Source organism: Mustelus asterias, chromosome 25 (assembly GCF_964213995.1).
Source record: "Mustelus asterias chromosome 25, sMusAst1.hap1.1, whole genome shotgun sequence".
Lineage (NCBI taxonomy): Eukaryota > Metazoa > Chordata > Chondrichthyes > Carcharhiniformes > Triakidae > Mustelus > Mustelus asterias.
In genome coordinates, this window is record NC_135825.1 from 40,895,168 (window position 1) to 40,921,720 (window position 26,553).

A 26,553-nucleotide genomic window follows, 5' to 3' on the forward strand; every position below is an offset into this window, starting at 1 on the left:
TACACGCTCCTCCAGAATTGTTCTAATATAATTCTAATTATATTCTATGCTAACCCAAGAGGCCGGCATCATAGAACATAGAACATAGAACATAGAACATTACAGCGCAGAACAGGCCCTTCGGCCCACGATGTTGCACCGACCAGTTAAAAAAAAACTGTGACCCTCCAACCTAAACCAATTTCTTTTCGTCCATGAACCTATCTACGGATCTCTTAAACGCCCCCAAACTAGGCGCATTTACTACTGATGCTGGCAGGGCATTCCAATCCCTCACCACCCTCTGGGTAAAGAACCTACCCCTGACATCGGTTCTATAACTACCCCCCCTCAATTTAAAGCCATGCCCCCTCGTGCTGGATTTCTCCATCAGAGGAAAAAGGCTATCACTATCCACCCTATCTAAACCTCTAATCATCTTATATGTTTCAATAAGATCCCCTCTTAGCCGCCGCCTTTCCAGCGAAAACAATCCCAAATCCCTCAGCCTCTCCTCATAGGATCTCCCCTCCATACCAGGCAACATCCTGGTAAACCTCCTCTGCACCCTCTCCAAAGCCTCCACATCCTTCCTGTAATGTGGGGACCAGAACTGCACACAGTACTCCAAGTGCGGCCGCACCAGAGTTGTGTACAGTTGCAACATAACGCTACGACTCCTAAATTCAATCCCCCTACCAATAAACGCCAAGACACCATATGCCTTCTTAACAACCTTATCTACTTGATTCCCAACTTTCAGGGATCTATGCACACATACACCTAGATCCCTCTGCTCCTCCACACTATTCAAAGTCCTCCCGTTAGCCCTATACTCAACACATCTGTTATTCCTACCAAAGTGAATTACCTCACACTTCTCCGCATTAAACTCCATCCGCCACCTCTCGGCCCAACTTTGCAACCTGTCTAAGTCTTCCTGCAAACTACGACACCCTTCCCCACTGTCTACCACACCACCGACTTTGGTGTCATCAGCAAATTTGCTAATCCACCCAACTATACCCTCATCCAGATCATTAATAAATATTACAAACAGCAGTGGCCCCAAAACAGATCCCTGAGGTACACCACTTGTAACCGCACTCCATGATGAATATTTACTATCAACCACCACCCTCTGTTTCCTATCCGCTAGCCAATTCCTGATCCAATTTCCTAGATCACCCCCAATCCCATACATCTGCATTTTCTGCAGAAGCCTACCATGGTGAACCTTATCAAACGCCTTACTAAAATCCATATATACCACGTCCACTGCCTTGCCCCCATCCACCTCCTTGGTCACTTTCTCAAAAAACTCAAATAGCGCTGAGTGGGCTACTGCGCATGCACCAATCTGTCGGAGCGTAGGTCGGTACATGCGCAGTGGCCCCACATTGCTGGCCCCCAGATTGCTGGCCAGCCCTGCAATCCCCCATTGCCGGCCTTCTGATCCCCCCCCCCCAATCGCTTACCTCCTGGCTTTACCCTGGCCACCCCTCAATCTCGATGACCAGCCCTGACCACCTCCTCCTTCCCTCTCCCAGTCATGCCAATGCAGAAGGGCAGTGGGTCACCCCCTGCCTCATCGATCATGCCCCTAATAAGCCCTGCCCCCTCTGGCCCTGCTCCTTTGGCACTCTTTCATTCCTAGTGGGCAGTGCCAAAGTACCCCCTTCGGCAGTGCCAGGAGGCCAGGCTGGCACTGCCAGGCCGGCACTGCCCAAGGTTCACCCCTCTTTTACCTGCAACCTCCAGGGGAGGCCTCAATGATCTCTCCTCCCCCCAGTGGGGAGCAGGAGTTAATCCAGATGGAGTGAACCGCTCCTGGTGGCGGTAGAGATGATAGCGGGCCCGGAGACTTCTTAGTGCTGGTGACTTGCAGCGCCATGGTACCCAGCGGGAAGCCTGCGAAATGGACTCCACTGATGCCTCCCAGCCTGCTGCACCACTCAAACAGCGCAGTGAGCTGAGAGAATCGCCCCCAACATCCATGCTAGCCCTATTCCAAAGATCAATGGATGAGATTTTAAGTGGTCTCTTTGGTGTACAATGTTACCTGGATTATATTCTAATTGTTGAGAGTTGTTGCAGACATGCCAAATTTTCTTAGTCTCCTGAGAAAGTAAAGTTGTTGGTGGGCTTTCTTAACAATAGTGTTGCAGTGGAGAGACCAGGTTTTTGGTGCTGTGGACACCTAGAAACTTGAAACTCTCGACCATTTCTACTTCAGCCCCATTGATGTAGACAGGGGCATGTTCTCCACTATGCTTCCTGAAGCCGATGACTATCTGCTTAGTTTTGTTGACACTGAGGGTGAGATTATTATCGTTGCACCAGTTCACCAGATTCTCTCTCTCTTTCCCACACTCCAGCTCGTCATTGTTTGAAATCCAACCCACTACTGTGGTGTCATCAGCAAACTTGAAAATTGAATTGGAGGGGAATTTGGCCATACAATCAAAGGTGTCTAAGGAGTATACTAGGGGGCTGAGGACACGGCCTTGTGGGCCACCAGTGTTGAGCATGATCATGGAGGAAGTGTTGTTGTCTATCCTTACTGATTGCAGACTGTGGGTTAAGAAGTCAAGGATCCAGTCGCTGAGGGAGGAGTCGAGCTCCAGGCCATGAAGTTTGGAGATGAGTCTAATCGGAATATTGGTGTTAAAGGCTGAGCTGTAGTCTATGAGTCTGTCATAAGTGTCTTTGTTATCTAGGTGTTCCAGGGTTGAGTGCAGGGCCAGGGAGATGGTGTCTGCTGTCGACCTGTTGCAGCAATAGGCTTTCCTCCAGTGGATCCAGGCAGTCCAGGAGGCTGAAATTGATTTGTGCCATGACTAGCCTTTCAAAGCACTTGATAATGATAGATGTTAGAGCCACCGGACGACAGTCATTAAGGCACGCTGCTTGGCTTTTCTTTGGTACCGGGATGATGGTCGTCTTCTTGAAGCAGATAGGGATCTCAGATTGTTGTAAAGAGAGGTTGAAGATGTCTGCGAATACCCCCGCCAGCTGGTCTGTACAGGATCTGAGTGCTCGTCCGGGTATCCCATCCGGGCCAGTCGCTTTCCGTGGGTGTGAGAAGGCTGTTCTGACATCTGCGATGATGGCCTCGGATACAGGTTTGTCTGAGGCTTCCAGGTGGAGGGCATGCTCTAACTGACCTCTTGCTCAAAACGGGCATAAAATGCATCAAGCTCATTGGGGAGGGGTGCGTTGGAGCCGGCGATTTTACATGCCTTCATCTTATAGCCTATTATGTCTTGCAGACCTTGCCATAGTCGGCGGGGGTCGGTGTGGCTAGTCTGGGATTCTAGCTGGGTCCGGTATTGTCTTTTGGCATCTTTGATGAATCTCTTTAGATCATATCTGGCTTTCCTGTCACCTGACTTGAACGCCTCAGACCTGGACTTCAACAAGCAATGGATATCCCTGTTCATCCATGGTTTCTGGTTGGGAAACACACGGATTTGCTTCTTTGGCACACAGTCTTCTACACACTTACTAATGAAGTCAGTTACTGTAGTGGCGTACTCGTTCAGGCTGGTCGCAGAGTTTTTAAATACTGACCAGTCCACTGATTCCAAGCAGTCCCGTAGGAGATCATCCGATTCCTCAGACCAACATTGCACGACTTTCTTTGATGGATTCTCCCACTTCAGTTTTTGCGTGTAAGCTGGGAGCAGGAGCACAGCCTTGTGGTCTGATTTGCCAAAGTGCGGGCGGGCGGGCGATAGAGCGGTAGGCATGTTTGATATTTGTGTAGCAGTGGTCTAGGATGTTTGGGCCTCTAGTGGATCAGAAAATGGTATCTTGGTAGGAAGCTCTTGAGCTTGGCCTGATTGAAGCCCCCGGCCACGGTGAACAAGTCCTCAGGATGTTTCATCTCAAGGCTATTTTTAGTGGTGTATATTTCATCCAACGCTGCACTGGATCAGCCCCCACACCCATTCATCCATTCAAGACTCCCCCACCCCACCAGGCACCATGGCCTTGGCTGAGATCCCCCCTGCACCCCGGAGGCCGCTGCTCAGTGGCACTGAGCTCCTCACTCTCCGTCGTCACTGCCGAGGCTGAAACAGTTTTCCTCACCGGTAAGGTGGCTAACATCAGTGAGGGGACGATTTTGTGCTGAACTCGGAAATGATACTGATATACATGCAGATGCAAATTCATGTTTCACCAAGTTTGGGCACGATCCTCGTCACTCCCGGAAAATGTATCTGCACTCAACATTCAGGGATACAAAATTGGCTTCTTGGTGGTTGTAGAGAATTGTTTTTCAAACTGGAGGCCTGTGACCAGCGGTGTGCCTCAGGGATCAGTGCTGGGTCCACTGTTATTTGTCATTTATATTAATGATTTGGATGAGAATATAGGAGGCATGGTTAGTAAGTTTGCAGATGACACTAAGATTGGTGGCATAGTGGACAGTATAGAAAGTTATCTCCAATTGCAACGGGATCTTGATCAATTGGGCCAGTGGGCTGACGAATGGCAGATAGAGTTTAATTTAAACAAATGCGAGGTGATGCATTTTGGTAGATTGAACCAGGGCAGGACTTACTCAGTTAATGGTAGGGTGTTGGGGAGAGTTACAGAACAAAGAGATCTAGGGGCACATGTTCATAGCTCCTTGAAAGTGGAGTCAGAGGTGGACAGAGTGGTGAAGAAGGCATTCGGCATGCTTGGTTTCATCGGTCAGAACATTGAATACAGGAGTTGGAATGTCTTGTTGAAGTTGTACAAGACATTGGTAAGGCCACACTTGGAATACTGCGTGCAATTCTGGTCACCCTATTATAGAAAGGATATTATTAAACTAGAAAGAGTGCAGAAAATATTTACTAGGATGCTACCGGGACTTGAAGGATTGAGTTATAAGGAGAGGCTGGATAAACTGTGACTTTTTTCTCTGGAGCGTAGGAGGCTGAGGGGTGATCTTATAGAGGTCTATAAAATAATGAGGGGCACAGATCAGCTAGATAGTCAATATCTTTTCCCAAAGGTAGGAGAGTCTAAAACTAGAGTGCATAGGTTTAAGGTGAGAGGGGAGAGATACAAAAGTGTCCAGAGGGGCAATTTTTTCACACAGAGGGTGAAGTTAATTTAAACAAATGCGAGGTGATGCATTTTGGTAGATTGAACCAGGGCAGGACTTACTCAGTTAATGGTAGGGTGTTGGGGAGAGTTACAGAACAAAGAGATCTAGGGGCACATGTTCATAGCTCCTTGAAAGTGGAGTCAGAGGTGGACAGAGTGGTGAAGAAGGCATTCGGCATGCTTGGTACAATTTTATCTTTTAAAAAGCATTTAGATAGTTACATGGGTACGATGGGTATAGAGGGATATGGGCCAAATGCGAGCAATTGGGATTAGTTTAGGGGTTTTTAAAAAAAAGGGCGGCAGGGACAAGTTGGGCCGAAGGGCCCGTTTCCATGCTGTAAACCTCTATGACTCTATGAGTGGAACCTCCTTCTATTCATGCACTGCGGTGTCTGATGTTTTGTGGAGTGCAAGGTGATGTGCGTCCAATCAATTGGCCCCTGCACTTTTCGTATGCCAGCGATGGCAGCAAAGCCTTTGGCTCAGGCTTCCTGCTGGGCCTGGCCCATGTCAAAATGGATGTAATGGCCGACCTGGGCAAACAGGGCATCCGTCACCTCACGGACACACTTGTGGACCGAGGACTGGGAAATCCCACAAAGGTCCCTGCTGGTGGCCTGGAAGGATCCGGAGGCGTAAAGGTTGAGGGCCGCCATTACCTTCAACACCACTGGGAGCGAGTGTCCCCCATGCCCCGAGGTGCCACACCGTCTCCTTGCTGAGCCCAGAGTCTGCGGCGTCAGACGCTGGCCGGTAGCTCCTCGAAGGATGTGTGGGTCCCAAACTGCCGAGATCTCCATCTCCTCTGTGCGCTGCTCACCGCCCCCCCCCCACTTTCCCTTGGGCTGATGGGCACACACCTCCTGCCCCTGAGTGGTGTCCCCCTGTCCTCCTGCTGCAGCCTCTAGCCTGGGCTGGCCTTGCAGTGTGGGGACGTAAGGTGGAAACCAGTGGGAAAACAGGTCCATTTATGGAACCTTTTGGAAAAATTTATTATAGAACCAAATAATCCCGACAGTGCAGAAGGAGACTATTCAGTTCATCAAGTCTGCACCAGCTCTCTGACAAAGCACTTTACCCAGGCCCACTCCCCCATCCTATCCCTCTTAATTGGCGTTTACCATGGCCAATTCACCTAACCTGAACATCTTCGAAATTAATCATCACATGGAAAAATGTGATTGATTAGGAAGAATCAGCAAGGATTTCTAAATGGGAAATTAAAATCTTTAACTAACTTCATAGAATTATACAGTGCAGGCCATTCGGCCCATTGAGTCTGCACCAAACACAATCCCACTCAGGCTCATCCCCATAGCCCATACATTTACCCTGCTAATCCCCCTGATATTAAGGGTCAATTTAGCATGGCCAATCCGCCTAACCCGTACATCTTTGGAGTGTGGGAGGAAACTGGAGCACCCAGAGGAAACCCAAGCAGACACGGGAAGAATGTGCAAACTCTACACAGACAGTGACCCAAACCAGGAATCAAACCCCCGTCCCTGGCACTTTGAAGCAATGGTGCCAACTCTCATCCTCAAACGACGGTGTATGCTGGTTCAATTGTTAGGTTTAAGTTTGAGATAGACAAAACTTGCTTGAGTTTTTTGAGGGTAATGCTTTTGATGTGGTGTAAAAAGTAAAATATCCAAATTTGCAGACAACACAAAATTGGACAGCATTTTAGATAGTGTTGAGGACAACAGGATGTTGATAGACTGGGTGAATGGGCCAAGCCAAGATCAGGGAAATTTTTAGAAGGCACAAAATTAAATTCAGTACATGTCCAACAAGATTTGTGGGTTCAGGTGCACAGCTCCTTAAAATGCCACAAACAGGTGCAGAAAATAGTGAAGAAGGCCAATGGAATGCTGGCCTTCATATCTGAAGGGCTGGAGCATAGGGATGCAAATGTTATGCTGCAGTTGTACAAAACCCTAATTAGACCTCATTTAGAGCACTGTGAGCAGGTATGGACCTCACACCTTAGGAAGGACGGTTCGGCCCTAAAGGGAATTCAACGCAGGAATGATACCTGGACTTCAGGGATAAGTTACATGGAGAGATTAGACAAATTAGGCCTTTCTTCTCTCAAATTCAGAAGGCTGAGGAGTGATCTGATAGAAGTCTATAAAATATTTACAGGGAAGGACAGGGTGAATAGGGATAAACTGTTTCCACTTGCTAAGTTTATTTATTAGTGTCACAAATAGGCTTACACTAACACTGCAATGAAATTACTGTGAAAATGAAAATCCCCCAGTCGCCACACTCCGGCGCCTGTTCGGGTACACCGAGGGAGAATTTAGCATGGCCAATGCACCTAACCAGCACATCTTTCAGACCGTGGGAGGAAACCAGAGCATCCGAAGGAAACCCACGCAGACATGGGAAAAACATGCAGACTCCACGCAGACAGTGACCCAAGCCAGGAATCGAACCTGTGCCCTTGGTGCTGTGAGACAGCAGTGCTAACCACTGTGCCACCATGCTGCCCTGGTTGTTAAAGACTAGTTGAAGACTCCAGAACCAGAAGCCATATTCTAAACATTGGGGTCAAGCCATTCAGGAGAGACGTTAGAAAACACTTCCACACGCAGAGTGGGGGAAGTTTGAAACTCTCTTCCTCAAACGGCGGTGGATGCTGGTTCAATTGTTAGATTTAAGTCTGAGATAGACACATTTTTATTCAGCAGGGGTATCAAGGGCCTTGGGCAGGTACATGGAGTTAGGCCACAGATCAGCCATGATCTTATTGAATGGCGGAGCGGACTCAAGGGCTGAATGGCCTACTCCTGTTCCTACGTTCCTATGTACATGGACTTTTAGAAGGCAATTGATACAATGTCAAACAACAGACTTGCGAGAAAAGTTATAGCTCATGGAATAAAAGGGACAGTAGCAACATGGATACAAAATTGGCTGACTAATGCATTTGTCAAAGCTAGGAGGCTGGGAACACACGAAGCAAGTGTGGAATACAAGGAAAGCAGAAAGAAACTTAAGCAAGGAGTAAGAAGAGCTAAAAGGGGTCATGAAAAAGCATTGGCCAACAGGATTAAGGAAAATCCCAAGGCTTTTTACACATATATAAAGAGCAAGAGGGTAGCCAGGGAGAGAGTTGGCCCACTCAAGGACAAGGGAGGGAATCCATGTGTGGAGCCAGAGGAAATGGGTGAGGTATTAAATGAGTACTTTGCGTCAGTATTCACCAAAGAGAAGGACTTGGTGGATGATGAGTCTGGGAAAGGATGTGTAGATAGTTTGAGTCATGTTGAAATCAAAAAGGAGGAGGTATTGGGGTTCTTGAGAAACATCAAGGTAGACAGGTCTCCAGGGCCTGATGGGATATACCCCAGAATACTGAGAGAGGCAAGGGAGGAAATTGCTGGGGCCTTGAGAGAAATCTTTGTATCCTTACTGGCTACGGGGAGGTCCCAGAGGATTGGAGAATAGCCAATGTTGTTCCTTTGTTTTAGAAGGGTAGCAAGAATAATCCAGGTAATTACAGGCCGGTGAGCCTTACATCGGTGGTAGGGAAATTATTGGAGAGGATTCTTCGAGACAGGATTTATTCCCACTTGGAAATAAGTGGACATAGTAATGAGAGGCAACATGGTTTGGTGAAGGGGAGGTCGTGTCTCACGAACCTGATTGAGTTTTTCGAGGAAGTGACGAAGATGATTGATGAGGGTAGGGCAGTGGATGTTGTCTACAAGGACTTCAGTAAGGCCTTTGACAAGGTCCCTCATGGCAGACTGGTGCAGAAGGTGAAGTCGCATGGGATCAGAGGTGAGCTAGCAAGGTGGATACAAAACTGGCTCGGTCAAAGAAGACAGAGGGTAGCAGTGGAAGGGTGCATTTCTGAATGGAGGGCTGTGACAAGTGGTGTTCCTCAGGGATCAGTGCTGGGACCTTTGCTGTTTGTAATATATATAAATGATCTGAAGGAAAATGTAACTGGATTGATTAGTAAGTTTGCGGACGACACAAAGGTTGGTGGATTTGCGGATAGCGATGAGGACCATCAGAGGATACAGCAGGATATAGATCAGTTGAAGACTTGGGCGGAGAGATGGCAGATGGAGTTTAATCTGGACAAATGTGAGGTAATGCATTTTGGAAGGTCTAATACAGATAGGAAATATACAGTAAATGGCAGAACCCTGAGGAGTATTGATAGGCAAAGGGATCTGGGTGTACAGGTACACAGGTCACTGAAAGTGGCAATGCAGGTGGAGAAGGTAGTCAAGAAGGCATACGGCATGCTTGCCTTCATCGGCCGGGGTATTGAGTTTAAAAATTGGCAAGTCATGTTGACGCTTTAAAGAACCTTAGTGAGGCTGCACTTGGAATATAGTGTTCAATTCTGGTCACCACACTACCAGAAGGATGTGAAGGCTTTGGAGAGGGTACAGAAAAGATTTACAGGATGTTGCCTGGTACGGAGGGCATTAGCTATGAGGAGAGGTTGGAGAAGCTTGGTTTGTTCTCACTGGAATGACGGAGGTTTAGGGGAGACCTGATAGAAGTCTACAAGATTATGAGAGGCATGGACAGAGTGGTTAGTCAGAAGCTTTTTCCCAGGGTGGAAGAGTCAACTACTAGGGGGCATAGGTTTAAGGTGCGAGGGGCAAGTTTTAAAAGAGATGTACGAGGCAGAGTTTCTACACAGAGAGTGGTGGGTGCCTGGAACCCATTGCCGGGGGAGGTAGTGGAAGCAGATACGGTAGTGACTTTTAAGGGGCGTCTTGACAAGTACATGAATGAGATGGGAATAGAGGGATATGGTCCCCGGAAGTGTAGGGGGTTTTAGTTAAGTCGGGCAGCATGGTCGGTGCAGGCTTGGAGGGCCGAAGGGCCTGTCCCTGTGCTGTAATTTTCTTTGTTCTTTGTCTGACAGCATCTGTGGACAGAGAATAGAGCCAATGTTTCGAGTCTGGATAACCCTTCATCAGGCTCTATTCTCTTTCCACAGATGCTGTCAGGCCTGCTGCGTTTTTGCAGCATTTTCTGTTTTATTTCAGATTCGAACACCTGCAATATTTTGCCTTTTTCCTGGTATGGTCCCTGTTGTCTTTTGACCTGTGATAATCTTGTCCTGTCTGAATTCTATCAGGCTTTTTGTTTGTAGAAGCTGTTTAGCTGTATATTAATTTAAAGTGTCCAATTTTATGTTGGGTCATGTTGCTCAGGCTGTTAGCTATTTGGCCACACTTTTCTCCTCTCCTTAGATGCATCTTATCTTGCCCGGTGTCTTAGCAACTTTAGGCATAGATAACCATAGAACCATAGAACCATAGAAAATTACAGCTCAGAAACAGGCCTTTTGGCCCTTCTTGTCTGTGCCGAACCATTTTTTGCCGAGTCCCACTGACCTGCACTTGGACCATACCCCTCCACACCCCTCTCATCCATGAACCCGTCCAAGTTTTTGTTAAATGTTAAACGTTGCCGGCTGAGGTAGTGGAAGCGGATACGGTGGTGACTGTTAAGTGGCGTCTTGACAAGTACATGAATGAGATGGGAATGGAGGGATATGGTCCCCGGAAGTGTAGGGGGTTTTAGTTAAGTCGGGCAGCATGATCGTGCAGGCTTGGAGGGCAGAAGGGCCTGTTCCTGTGCTGTAATTTTCTTTGTTCTTTGTTCTTTGTAATGGGAAGCAGAGTGTGATCGCTGATGGATATTTTTCGGGCTGGAGGAAGGTTTGTAGTGGTGTTCCCCAGGGATAGGAATTGGAACCCTTGCTTTTCCTGATATATATTAATGATCTCGATCTTGGTCTGCAGGGGACAGTTTCAAAGTTTGCAGATGACACAAAAGTCAGAATTATTGAGACAGTGAAAATGCTCCATGATGTAAAATAACTAGCCAATGGGATGATTGAGAGAGTCCATACTGATCAAAGGAAGATCCATTTGAGAAAATTATTGCCCAAGGTTATTTGAGCAAATCTATTTTTCTATTTTTACAAGGGACATTCAATCCCAATACAGTGTCAGAATAAACAGGATGTCTGGAAGGGGAAGCTTTCACTGTGCAAATCCCTATTCCACCTGCCTCTCTTAAAAGTCCGTTTTATATTTGTTCTTTCATGACCACTCAGATTTGCTTTCTCCTTTCTCATTTCCAATCTTAATAAACCATTCAGACGGCATTCTCCCCCTAGTATTATCTGACCTATATAATTCATAATTAAAGATTATTTAAAAAACACCAGAGCTAATAGTGTAATAGTTCGACTGTTGAATTGTCACAGCCAGTGAGAATATTTATCCTTCTATCATGATAGGAATTGCCAGATTCGCCCAGCGTCAGAGCTGATTTGAAATCGTTAATGAACTGGTTGCTTGGAGTACTCTCGCTATTGCAACAATCTTTAACCCAGGCTTGCAGTGGAGAAAGCAACTGAGAGGACTGGAGAAGAGAGAATTTCAGAGCACAAGATCTTGTTTTATTTTTTCCCCCCTCCCCCTATCTGGATCACCAGATTTCAATCAATCTTCTGAGGTTTCGGAAAGGGCAATGGGTCAGGAAGTGGGAAAAGGAGTAGGGTGGATCAGGTCAAGTGGGGGGTGTGGGAGACAGGGGGAATCAGGGGGCAGTCGGGTGGTGGGTCTACTCAGATCTAGTCGGGGGGGTGTCAGGGGATCAGGGGGGGAGCCAAGTTTTCGGAGGATGTGGTTGGGAGTCGGAGGTGAGGGGAGTCAAATGGTGGGGGCTAGTCATGTCAGTCAGGGGGAGTTGAGGATCGAGGAAAATGATTGGTCAGTGGTGAAAATTTGGGAGATGTTTGTTGTCAGACCAGGAATTTTCTGTCTAACGTTTCCCAGGTAACTATCCAGGTAAGTAAGTAACAACTGTCTGAATCCACCTAACCTGCACATCTTTGGACTTCTTTTAAGATCCTAAACTGCAAGCCATCAGGGTCAGGGGAGTTATCTGCCCTTAGACTCATTCGTTTGTCTAATACTACTTCTCTAGTGATGGTAATGAATTCCTACCCTGTATTCTTTAGTATTAATGGGATGTTCAAAGGATCTTCCATCGTAAAGACTGATGCAAAATATCTGTTTAACTCCTCTGCCATTTCCTTGTTCCCCATAACAATCTCTCCAGATTGATTTTCTAAGGGGCCTATGTTCACTTTGAAATCTTTTCCTTTTTATATATTTAAGGAAGTTTCATTATCAATTTTAATATTCCTCACCAGTTTACCCTCTAATTCGACATCCCATTAATGTTAAATTGTAGTCAATAATCAACCTTACACACTTTCTTCAATAACTATATCAAATTCACTCTCCAATCCTCTGGCACCATCCCAGTATCTAAGGAAAATTGAAAGCTCTGACCCGATCTGTCCACTTCCAGGTTTGGGACACCAGTTCGAGGCTGGGCTTACAGTGGGAGGTGAATGATCCAGTTCAGTGTCCATATGGGTACCAACAACATAGGTAGGGCGAGGAACAAGTTTCTACTGAGGGATTCCGAGAAGGTGGGGGCTAAATTAAAAAAGCAGAACCTCAAATAATCTCCGATTACCTGAGTCACAAACAAATTGGTATAGGGTAAATAAGATTACAGAGAGTATTCCTGGCTCAAATCTTGGTGTGGGAGAAATGGGATTTGATTCCTGGAGCACTGGCATCAGTGCTCCAGGAATCAAGAATCACTGATGATCAAGAGTAGACTGACTGGGTGGTAATTGACCAGGTTGGATTTGTCCTGCTTTGTGTGTATAGGATATACCTGGGTAATTTTCCACATTGTCGGGTAGATGCCAGTTTTGTAACTGTACTGGAAGAGCTTGGCTAGGGGCATGGCAAGTTCTGAAGCACAAGTCTTCAGTACTATCGGCAGTCACCATACATTGAGCCAATCATTGATATCGATTATAAATAGGTGGCATCTCAATATTGGGGCTTCACTAGTTACATCTTACAAACCAAAAAAGACCTATTTATCCCTACTCTCTGCACCATTAGCAAACCAATCCTTTATCCATGTGAACATGTAATCTTGTGTAGTAACCTTTGAGGTGGCACCTTATCAAAAGCCTTTTGGAAATCCAGCTACACCACACCTACAGGTCCTGCTTTATCCACTTTACTTGTTAATTCATCAAAAAAATCCCTAATAAATTAGCTCAACATGATTTCTCTTTCACAAACCCATGTTGACTCTGTCTGATCACATTATGATTTTCTAAGTATCCTGCTCACCACTCCATAATGATGGATTCTAGTACTTTCTCTGTGATAGTAGATAGGTTAAACTGGCCTGTAGTGTCCTGCTTTCTGTTTCCCTCCCTTTCTGAATAAAAGTTTTGCACTGTTTTCCAATCCACTGGAACCCTTCTAGAATCCAAGGAATTTTGGAAGATTATAAGCAAGGCATCTACTATCTCTGCAGCCATTTCTTATAAGACACTAGGATGCGGGTCATCAGGTTTTGGAGACTTGTCAGCCTTTAGGCCGAATAATTTTCCCAGCACCTTTTCCCTAGTGATTGTTTAAAATTCCTCCTTCCAGTTCACTGTTTGATTCACAAGTACCTTTTGGGAAATTTTCTCTGTGTTCTACACTGCAAAAGATATAGAGGGCAGGATTTTCCAGCTGTGTTCGCCCAGAAACTGGAATATCCCACTCGAAGTCACTGGACCTTTCCATGGTCCACCCCCCGTCCACTACGATTCCCGTGGCGGGCAGAATGGGAAAATTCGCTCCTCAATATCTGTTCAACATCTCTGCTATTTCCTTGTTTTCCATTACCAGGCTGACACTCTGGAAGATAGTTACCCATTTCCTATTGAAATATTTGTAGAAACTTTTACTATTTGTTTTTATATCACTAGCCACCTTTCTGTCTGTCATTTTATTGTCTTTTTGTAATTCTTTGGTGGTTCTGAAGATCTGACCAATCTTCGAACCTACCACGGACCTTCACAGATTTGTACAGTGTTTCCCTCAATTTGATTTGATTAAGCCACTAAAGAGGGAAATTACTAATCAGCTAATAAGGTTTTAGACAGAATACATGAGGCACTGACAGCTCTACCAGCAAAGAGTTAAATGATTCTTGAAACAAAGATAATAAGCTAATGAACCAATGTGGATGCAATAAGAGGATTAAATAAGTAATTATGATTTTAAAACATATTTGCTGATATTTTAAATGTATTTTTAAGTACTGAATGAATTGTTGTTCATTTCAGCCAAAAGCAAGTTCCTGCAAGGAATGATGGTAAAGACGAAGAGTTCAGAGCCAAAGGCTTGGAGACCTCAGTAGTTGGCAGAATTCATATCAGAAAGTTTCTGGAAAGGAAACATATTTTGCAACTTCATGAGTAGGGACATTCATTGTCTAGACAAATGCTAAACACGTACCCGGATGCAGGATCACATGTCTATCCAGTTTTGGCAATGAGCCAGTGGAAATGTTCACTTTGACCTCCTTGATGAGCATCCATAGTTACATTGCAACAGGGAAGTGAGTTCAGCCAAAATGAGAGTCAGTGTCCGGATTAAATGGATGAATAAGATGCCATTATGCTGGATGGTAAAATGCGATTGGCTGAGTAACTTGTCAGGAATTATTATTGATGTGTGTTCATTAAATGTAATTGATTTTAAACTAATATTAGGTGGGAATGGTCGATAAGAAAATCTATAATTAGCGTTTGATAAAGTCCCCCATGGTCGGCTTATGATGAAAGTAAGGAGGTGTGGGATAGAGGGAACGTTGGCCGATTGGATAGGTAACTGGCTATCTGATCGAAGACAGAGGGTGGTGGAGGAGAGAAAATGTTTGGACTGGAGGCAGGTTGCTAGTGGAGTGCCACAGGGATCAGTGCTTGGTCCTCTGCTTTTTGTGATTTTTATTAATGACTTAGAGGAGGGGGCTGAAGGGTGGATCAGTAAATTTGCTGATGACACCAAGATTGGTGGAGTAGTGGATGAGGTGGAGGGCTGTTGTAGACTGCAAAGCGACATAGATAGGATGCAAAGCTGGGCTGAAAAATGGCAGATGGAGTTTAACCCTGATAAATGTGAGGTGATTCATTTTGGTAGGACAAATTTAAATGTGGATTACAGGGTCAAAGGTAGGGTTCTGAAGACTGTGGAGGAACAGAGAGATCTTGGGGTCCATATCCACAGATCTCTGAAGGTTGCCACTCAAGTGGATAGAGCTGTGAAGAAGGCCTATAGTGTGTTAGCTTTTATTAACAGGGGATTGGAGTTTAAGAGCCGTGGGATTATGCTGCAACTGTACAGGACCTTGGTGAGACCACATTTGGAATATTGTGTGCAGTTCTGGTCACCTCACTATAAGAAGGATGTGGAAGCGCTGGAAAGAATGCAGAGGAGATTTACCAGGATGCTGCCTGGTTTGGAGGGTAGGTCTTATGAGGAAAATTTGAGGGAGCTAGGGCTGTTCTCTCTGGAGCGGAGGAGGTTGAGGGGAGACTTAATAGAGGTTTATAAAATGATGAAGGGGATAGATAGAGTGAACGTTCAAAGACTATTTCCTCGGGTGGATGGAGCTATTACAAGGGGGCATAACTATAGGGTTCATGGTGGGAGATATAGTAAGGATGTCCGAGGTAGGTTCTTTACTCAGAGTGGTTGGGGTGTGGAATGGACTGCCTGCAGTGATAGTGGACTCAGACACTTTAGAAACATTTAAGCGGTTATTGAATAGGCACATGGAGCACACCAGGATGATCGGGAGTGGGATAGCTTGATCTTGGTTTCAGATAAAGCTCGGCACAACATCGTGGGCCGAAGGGCCTGTTCTGTGCTCTACTGTTCTATGTTCTATGTTCTATAATTGATCTGTTTTTGATTATATACTTTAGACTCATCGGAAAGGTTCTGCTTCTCTATTCCAGAACTATTTAACTTTCTTGGTGATCTCTGAGCAGCTGCTTGTTGTGTTTTTGCTAAATAAATGTTTATACAGAAATATCTGCCTCATGAGTTTTGTATTGTCTGTAGTTAAAGGCACTACCGGTCATCTCAATTCACCCCACAACAGCCACGGAAGAAGCATCCTTCTCACAGTCTTTCTTCCTCATTGGGACTGGTTATTAAATATCTGCCACTGTCACTACAACTCTACTGTGCTACTGGTTTGTCAACCTGGTTTGTTAACCTGGTTTGTCAACTCACCTTAGCTAGCTCTGCCTTCCTACCCTTTATTCAGGTTTAAAACACTTGTCATAAACACACATTTCTCCCCCTCAAACTGAGCATGAAATTCCTTCACGTTATAAGTGCTGTTGCCTCGAAGCTCCTTTACCATTAGGTTATTGATTAATCCTGCCTTATTGCTCAATAATAGGTCCAGAGTAGTGTGGCTGGTTGGTTAATGGCAACAGCAATTGTGACAACAGGAATGGTTAAGAGCTACAATCAAGCATGCTGGGAATATTGGCCAAGTTGTATTAATCACATAAGAACATAAGAAATAGGAGCAGGAGTAGGCCATCTAGCCCCTCGAGCCTGCCCCGCCATTCAATAAGATCATGGCTGATCTGACGTGGATCAGTACCACTTACCCGCCTGATCCCCATAACCCTTAATTCCCTTACCGATCAGGAATCCATCCATCCGCGCTTTAAACATATTCAGCGAGGTAGCCTCCACCACCTCAGTGGGCAGAGAATTCCAGAGATTCACCACCCTCTGGGAGAAGAAGTTCCTCCTCAACTCTGTCTTAAACCGACCCCCCTTTATTTTGAGGCTGTGTCCTCTAGTTTTAACTTCCTTACTAAGTGGAAAGAATCTCTCCGCCTCCACCCTATCCAGCCCCCGCATTATCTTATAAGTCTCCATAAGATCCCCCCTCATCCTTCTAAACTCCAACGAGTACAAACCCAATCTCCTCAGCCTCTCCTCATAATCCAAACCCCTCATCTCCGGTATCAACCTGGTGAACCTTCTCTGCACTCCCTCCAATGCCAATATATCCTTCCTCATATAAGGGGACCAATACTGCACACAGTATTCCAGCTGCGGCCTCACCAATGCCCTGTACAGGTGCATCAAGACATCCCTGCTTTTATATTCTATCCCCCTCGCAATATAGGCCAACATCCCATTTGCCTTCTTGATCACCTGTTGTACCTGCAGACTGGGCTTTTGCGTCTCATGCACAAGGACCCCCAGGTCCCTTTGCACGGTAGCATGTTTTAATTTGTTTCCATTGAGATAGTAATCCCATTTGTTATTATTTCCTCCAAAGTGTATAACCTCGCATTTATCAACGTTATACTCCATTTGCCATATCCTCGCCCACTCACTCAGCCTGTCCAAATCTCTCTGCAGATCTTCTCTGTTCTCCACACGATTCACTTTTCCACTTATCTTTGTGTCGTCTGCAAACTTCGTTACCCTACACTCCGTCCCCTCCTCCAGATCATCTATATAAATGGTAAACAGTTGCGGCCCGAGTACCGATCCCTGCGGCACGCCACTAGTTACCTTCCTCCAACCGGAAAAACACTCATTTATTCCGACTCTTTGCTTCCTGTCGGATAGCCAGTCCCCAATCCACTTTAACACACTACCCCCAACTCCGTGTGCCCTAATCTTCTTCAGCAGCCTTTTATGGGGCACCTTATCAAACGCCTTTTGGAAATCCAAAAACACCGCATCCACCGGTTCTCCTCCATCAACCGCCCTAGTCACATCTTCATAAAAATCCAACATGTTCATCAAGCACGACTTTCCCCTCATGAATCCATGCTGCGTCTGATTGATCGAACCATTTCTATCCAGATGCCCTGCTATCTCCTCTTTAATAATGGATTCCAGCATTTTCCCTACTACAGACGTTAAGCTGACCAGCCTATAGTTACCCGCCTTTTGTCTCCTTCCTTTTTTAAACAGCGGCGTAACATTAGCCGTTTTCCACATGTCAGAGTTGGCTGCAGCAAGTCGTGACCTGTCCTGGGAGATGTGACCTGACACTTCCTGTGTTGACCAAATAAGGAGGGTTAAAAGCGAAATACTGTGGATGCTGGAATCTGAAACAAAAACAGAAAATGATGGAAATCTCAGCAGGTCTGAGAGCATCTGTGGGGAGAGAACAGAGGCAACGTTTCGAGTCTGGATCACCCTTCGTCAGAGAAAATAAGGAAGGTTGTTTGGACTGATGCTGGGCATCCCGGACCCATTGTTACCATATATGGTGAGGCTATGTGACTTACATGCAACTTGGCATGAACATTTGGGAGTTGATTATGAGTAACTCCATTGGCTATGATCGAACATTATGATCAATTTCCAGTGGTATCATTGGCTGAGTGCCAGAGAACTTTCTGGAAGAATGTGCAAAGTTTAGGATAAAAGAAGTACTTTGTGTATTTGTCCTCAGAAAAAAATTGGAGAATCACATTCACGATGTGTGCCCTGAAAATCATTTTGAGAGAAGGACAAAGAGCCACGAGGAAGATTCAGGCCAAAGGACAAGCTGGCCAGTTCAAGTAGGTCGTATTTATTTTCGGTCAAAACTTAAAGTTAAGTGAGTTAAAGTTAAATGAGTTAAAAGGTTGAAGTTAAATGAATTAAGTTGTGCGAGTTAAAGAAAGTGTTGTAATTAATGCAGATTTATGTTGTGTATTGGTAGCTAATGTGTTAAATGTTAAGAAAGATGTTATTTCAGTAAAACCTGAGCTGACTCTGTTCTTTTGTTGTTCACACAAGGGAAAATATTTGGGGGAAAGGTTGTATTCCAGTTGAGTAACAATAGCCTGGTCCCTGGTTGGCTCCAGAACATTCTCCTCTAAGAAATTGTCCTGAAAACACTCTGAACTCATTTTCCGAACTATCTTTGCTAACCTTCTTCTCCCAGTCTACATGTAGATTAAAGTCACCCATGATTATTGCAATATCTTTCCTATACATTCCATTTCTTACTTCCTGTATATCCTGTCATATAGTGTAACTACTATTCAGGGGTTTATAAATGACCCCCACAAGTGACCTCTAACATGTTTCTTATCTCTACCAAACTGATTCCATACCTTGCTCTGTCAAGCTCAGGTTATCTCTTACCTCTGTACTAATGACATTGTTAACTAATAAAGCTATCCACCTCCTTTTCCTCACACTCTATCTTTTTGAAGTGATAAATATCCTTCAATATCCAAGTTTCATCCTTGTTCACCCTGAAACCGTGTCAGTGCGCTGATTACCAGCTCAACCATATTTATTTCTATCTGTGGGGGTGATCAATGAGGAGATCACCCACCCCCATCTCCCCCACCCACATTCACCCCACCTCCCCCACCCACCCCCACCTTGCACCCATCCCCACCTTGCACCCATCCCCACCCACACCCACCCCCACTGCCCCCACCCCCACCTCCCACCCATCCCCACCCACACCCACCGCCCCCACCCACATCCACCCCACCCATCCCCACCCCCACCCCCCCCCCCCCACCCACGTCCACCCCCACCTCCCCCACCCACACAGCATTCTCCGTTGGCCTCAGGCAGGATCTTACGAGCCTTAGACTGGCAAGGCGGTAAAATTCTGGGACATGCCTCTGTTTGGGAAACTGGACTCTTTTGACCCTGCTGTGGAAGACAGGGCCCAATATGTGGAACGCATGTATTATTTTTTAGGGTTAATGACATTGTGACGGATGGAAAGCAATGGGTCATTCTTCTGACCACTCGTGGACCAACGGCATTTGCCTTTATTCACAGCTTAACTTTCCCGGAGGCACCAGATACCAAAACCTTTCAGGAATTTGTGGACCTAGTGAGGGAATATTGTGACCTAAGCCACCTCTGATCCTGATCCGGTTTGATTCGGCACTCTGGGAAACAGGAGAGTCTGTCATGAGTTTCCTAACAAGGTTGAGATGACTGGTGAAAGCATGTGAATTCAGGGCGACGCTTAACGAGATGCTTAGAGACCGTTTGGTATACGCGATAAATAATCTAACTATCCAAAAACGCCTGTTGGCTGAAACACACCTGGATGAGAAAAGGCGCTATCGCTGGCCTTCCTGGTGGAAAATGCTGCAAATGGGCTTTATGAGTTGCAAGGTATCCCAATGGAAGTGGATACCCACACCAGTTCCACTGAGTTTGGGGACCACCACTTAAGTACAAGCAATGACATAGCCTCCCTCAGGAACCATGCAGTTACAAGTAATCCCAGGTTTGCCTGCAGTACAGCCCCGAAGCAAAACCAAGCTTTGACCAGACTGTCAACAGTCCCTTCAGAATCCTGCCTGCATGGCATTGTAATTCATATGTTGATAAGATATAGGAGCAGAATTAGGCCATTCAGCCCATCGAGTCTGCTTTGCCATTCAATATGGCTGATATGCTCCTCATCCCCATTCTCCTGCCTTCTCCCATAACCCTTCAACCCATTACCAATAAAAAATCTGTCCAACTCCTCCTTAAATGTACTCACTGTCCCAGCATCCACCGCACTTTGGGGTAGTGAATTCCACAGATTCACAATCCTTTGGGAGAAGTAGTTTCTCCTCAACTCTGTTTTAAATTTACTACCCCTTATCCTAAGACTATGACCTCACGTCTCAGAATGCCCCACCAGCGGAAGCATCTGCTCCTCATCTATTTTATCCATACCTTTTATCATCTTGAAGACCTCAATTTGATTTCCCCTCATTCTTCTAAATTGCAGCGAATATAGGCCTAAACTGTTTAATTGTTGCTGGAATATGGTGGATTTGCAGAAATATTTCACCAATTCTCTAAAGGGCCTCTATCAACACACAAGGTTAACTTTTGGAGTGTTGTCACCCTGCTTCATTTTCCAGAGAACAATGAGAACATCTTACAATGTTTATCCCAGGTGGTCTTTTATCTGGATGACGTTCTCAACACAGGTAAAACAAAGGCGGAACACCTACACAACCTGGAGGAAATTCACAGTCATTTTTCAAGGGGTGGTATGAGCACATATGTGGCCAAATGGAGAAGAATGCCCAATAGCATCTGCCTCCAGGAACCTGGCTACAACAGAAAGGAAGTACGCCCACATTGATAAAGAAGATGCCAGCATGGCATGATAAAGTGGTAAATGCGGGGTCACTTTTAACATTTAAGAAAAGCTTGGACGGGTTCATGGATGAGAGGGGTGTGGAGGGATATGGTCCAAGTGCAGGTCAGTGGGACTAGGCATAAAATGGTTCGGCACAGACAAGAAAGGCCAAAAGGCCTGTTTCTGAGCTGTAATTTTCTATGGTTCTATGGTTCTAAGAGTTGGTGGTAATATTTGGAGTAAACGAAATTCCACCATTATGGGCGGCAATTTGTGATTGTCACCGAACACGAGCTGTGATTGGGATGACTATGAGACGTCAAAATGGTGCCACCAATAGCATTGGTCCGTATCCAGGAGTGGGCATTGTTACTGGCAGCTTACACCTAAGATTTGGAACACTGGTCTGGAAGCCAATGGCAAATGCAAGTAACCCATTGAGTCGGCTACCTTTAGCAGTTACCCCATTGAATAGGCTGCCTTTAGCAGACACCCCATTGAATAGGCTGCCTTTAGCAGTTACCCCATTGAATAGGCTGCCTTTAGCAGACACCCCATTGAATAGGCTGCCTTGAGCAGACACCCCACTGAATAGGCTGCCTTTAGCAGATACCCCATTGAATAGGCTGCCTTTAGCAGTTACCTCATTGAATAGGCTGCCTTGAGCGGACACCCCATTGAATAGGCTGCCTTTAGCAGTTACCCCATCGAGTCAGCTGCCTTTAGCAGACACAATGTGGAGATGCCGGCGTTGGACTGGGGTAAACACAGTAAGAGTTTTATCAACACCAGGTTAAAGTCCAACAGGTTTATTTGGTAGCAAATGCTATTAGCTTTCGGAGCGCTGCTCCTTCATCAGATGGAGTGGATATCTGCTCATAAACAAGGCATACAAAGACACAAACTCAAGTTACAGAATACTGATTAGAATGCGAATCTTTACAGCTAATCAAGTCTTAAAGATACAGACAATGTGAATGGAGAGAGCATTCGGCACAGGTTAAAGAAATGTGTATTGTCTCCAGACAGGACAGCCAGTGAGATTCTGCAGGTCCAGGCAAGCTGTGGGGGTTACAGTTAGTGTGACATGAACCCAAGATCCCGGTTGAGGCCGTTCTCATGGGTGTGGAACTTGGCTATCAGTTTCTGCTCAGCAACTCTGCGCTGTCGTGTGTCGTGAAGGCCACCTTGGAGAACGCTTACCCGAAGATCAGAGGCTGAATGCCCGTGACCACTGAAGTGCTCCCCTACAGGAAGAGAACAGTCTTGCCTGGTGATTGTCGAGCAGTGTTCATTCATCCGTTGTCGTAGCGTCTGCATGGTTTCCCCAATGTACCATGCCTCGGGACATCCTTTCCTGGAGCCTATCAGGTGGACAACGTTGGCCGAGTTGCAAGAGTAGGTACCGTGTACCTGGTAGATGGTGTTCTCACGTGAGATGATGCCATCCGTGTTGATGATCTGGCACGTCTTGCAGAGGTTGCTGTGGCAGGGTTGTGTGGTGTTGTGGTCACTGTTCTCCTGAAGGCTGGGTAGTTTGCTGCGGACAATGGTCTGTTTGAGGTTGTGCGGTTGTTTGAAGGCAAGAAGTGGGGGTGTGGGGATGGCCTTGGCGAGATGTTCGTCTTCATCAATGACATGTTGAAGGCTCCAGAGGAGATGCCGTAGCTTCTCCGCTCCGGGGAAGTACTGGACGACGAAGGGTACTCTGTCCACCGTGTCCCGTGTTTGTCTTCTGAGGAGGTCGGTGCGGTTTTTCGCTGTGGCGTGTTGAAACTGTTGATCAATGAGTCGAGCGCCATATCCTGTTCTTATGAGGGCATCTTTCAGTGTCTGGAGGTGTCTGTTGCGATCCTCCTCATCCGAGCAGATCCTGTGAATACGGAGGGCTTGTCCGTAGGGGATGGCTTCTTTAACGTGTTTGGCATGGAAGCTGGAGAAGTGGAGCATCGTGAGGTTATCCATGGGCTTACGGTACTGTGCCTTGTTTATGAGCAGATATCCACTCCATCTGACGAAGGAGCAGCGCTCCGAAAGCTAATGGCATTTGCTACCAAATAAACCTGTTGGACTTTAACCTGGTTTTGTTAAAACTCTTACTGTATTTATCCCAGTCCAATGCCGGCATCTCCACATCATGAGGTGCTGAGGTAAGCGTCCTTAATGGAGATGCGTGTGTCCAAGAATGCAACCGATTCCAGAGAGGTGTCCATGGTGAGTCTAATGGTGGGATGGAACTTGTTGACGTCATCATATAGTTGTTTCAGTGATTGTTCACCATGAGTCCAAAGGAAGAAAATGTCATCGATGCATCTAGTGTATAGCATCGGTTGAAGGTCCTGTGTGGTGAAGAAGTCTTGTTCGAACCTGTGCATGAAGATGTTATGATGTGGAGATGCCGGCGTTGGACTGGGGTGAACACAGTAAGAAGTCTCACAACACCAGGTTAGAGTCCAACAGGTTTATTTGGTAGCAAAAACCATGTGCTACCATGGTACCATTTGCTACCAAATAAACCTGTTGGACTTTAACCTGGTGTTGTGATACTTCTTACCATGAAGATGTTGGCATATTGAGGCGCGAACTTGGTCCCCATGGGTGTTCCGTGTGTCTGGATGAAGAACTGGTTGTTGAAGGTGAAGACATTGTGGTCCAGGATGAAGCGGATGAGTTGTAAAATTGCATCTGGAAACTGGCAGTTGTCGGCGTTGAGTACTGAGGCAGTTGCAGCAATGCCATCATCGTGGGGGATGCTGGTGTAGAGTGCCGAGACATCCATTGTGACGAGGAGTGCTCCTGGTTCAACTGCTCCATGTGTGCTGAGTTTCTGTAGGAAGTCCGTAGTGTCGGGACAAAAGCTGGGGGTTCTTTGTACAATGAGTTTCAGGATGCCCTCGACATAGCCGGTGAGGTTCTCGCACAGGGTCCCATTGCCCGATACGATGGGACGGCCGGGTGTGTTTGGCTCTGCAAGACGTGCCAGATCATCGACACGGATGCCATCATCTCACGCGTGAACATCATCTACCAGATACACGGTACCTACTCTTGCAACTCGGCCAATGTTGTCTACCTGATACGCTGCAGGAAAGGATGTCCCGAGGCATGGTACATTGAGGAAACTATGCAGACGCTACGACAACGGATGAATGAACACCGCTCGACAATCACCAGGCAAGAGTGTTCTCTTCCTGTAGGGGAGCACTTCAGCAGTCACGGGCATTCGGCCTCTGATCTTCGGGTAAGCGTTCTCCAAGGCGGCCTTCACGACACACGACAGTGCAGAGTCGCTGAGCAGAAACTGATAGCCAAGTTCCGCACACATGAGAATGGCCTCAACCGGGATCTTGGGTTCATGTCACACTATCTGTAACCCCCACAGCTTGCCTGGACCTGCAGAATCTCACTGGCTGTCCTGTCTGGAGACAATATACATTTCTTTAACCTGTGCCGAATGCTCTCTCCACTCACATTGTCTGTATCTTTAAGACTTGATTAGCTGTAAAGATTCGCATTCTAATCAGTATTCTATAACTTGAGTTTGTGTCTCTGTATGCCTTGTATACTGTGCATACACTCACCTGAAGAAGGGGCTTGGAACTCCGAAAGCTTGTGTGGCTTTTGCTACCAAATAAACCTGTTGGACTTTAACCTGGTGTTGTTAGCTGTATAGAACGCTGGTTAGGCCACATTTGGAGTACTGCATCCAGTTCTGGTCACCGCACTACCAGAAGGACGTGGAGGCGTTAGAGAGAGTGCAGAGAAGGTTTACCAGGATGTTGCCTGGTATGGAGGGTCTTAGCTATGAGGAGAGATTGGGTAGACTGGGGTTGTTCTCCTTGGAAAGATGGAGAATGAGGGGAGATCTAATAGAGGTGTACAAGATTATGAAGGGTATAGATAGGGTGAACAGCGGGAAGCTTTTTCCCTGGTCGGAGGTGACGATCACGAGGGGTCACGGGCTCAAGGTGAGAGGGGCGAAGTATAACTCAGACATCAGAGGGACATTTTTTACACAGAAGGTGGTGGGGGCCTGGAATGCGCTGCCAAGTAGGGTGGTGGAGGCAGGCACGCTGACATCGTTTAAGACTTACCTGGATAGTCACATGAGCAGCCTGGGAATGGAGGGATACAAACGATTGGTCTAGTTGGACCAAGGAGCGGCACAGGCTTGGAGGGCCGAGGGGCCTGTTTCCTGTGCTGTACTGTTCTTTGTTCTTTGTTCTTTGTTCTTTTTCTGTGCCTTGTTTATGAGCAGATATCCACTCCATCTGACGAAGGAGCAGCGCTCCGAAAGCTAATGGCATTTGCTACCAAATAAACCTGTTGGACTTTAACCTGGTTTTGTTAAACTTCTTACTGTGTTTACCCCAGTCCAACGCCGGCATCTCCACATCATGACTACCATCGACACCGCAAACTGCCGGTTCCAAGTGGAGAGGATTTCCAAGAAGATCGCGCATATCGACACAGACATCAAGTTTCTACAAAGATGCAAGAAAGCAGACAAAATACCGAAAGGACTACAGATCACGAACCCACACAGGTCAACCTATAACACAGACTACGCTGAGAGACTTTGCCGTCGCACCTCTCTCATACTCCTCAACCACCTCATACACCAGCTCTACAGCAAACGCCGCAGCCTGGAAACCAAGATAGAATCCATATTCTCAACTTGCGCTCAGGACGCAGACCAGCTGCGAAACTCTGCCAAGCAGACGAGACAAAGGAACTACACCATCTACATGCAGGCCAAGAACAGGAAACTTGAGAAACTCGGCATCACCACCAGCAGCAACCAAGCCTCCCCCGGTACCACAGTAGAAAACAGTACCACTGCAGGGAAGTCCATTGTCAACTTGTCGGACTACACACTTCAACCAGATGAAATCGAAGTTCATAGCCGAGGGCTCAATTTTTGCCCCACCACCAAAATAGACCCCATCAGTCTCGCAGCAGACACGGAGGAATTCATCAGGTGAATGAGGCTGCGGGAGTTCTTCTACAAACCCCAAGAGGCCAACAGCGAACACAATGAGACAGCCAATGAACCGGAACAGCCGACAGAGAGATCTGCAGTGCAACCGAAGAGGAAAGAGTCGAATTGGACTCCTCCGGAAGGCCGCTGCCCTCGACTTGACATGTATGCCCAAGCCATCAGGAGGTGCGTCAACACCAAATTCATCAGCCGCACTCACAAGACAGCCCCGAACATCACCCAAGCACAACACAACGCCATCCACGCTCTCAAGACCAACCGCAACATCGTCATCAAACCAGCAGACAAAGGAGGGGCCATCGTCATACTGAACAGAACGGATTACTGCAAAGAAGTGTACCGACAACTCAACAACGAGGAACACTACAGACAGCTACCCACAGATCCGACCAAAGAACACACCCGTCAACTCAACACTCTGA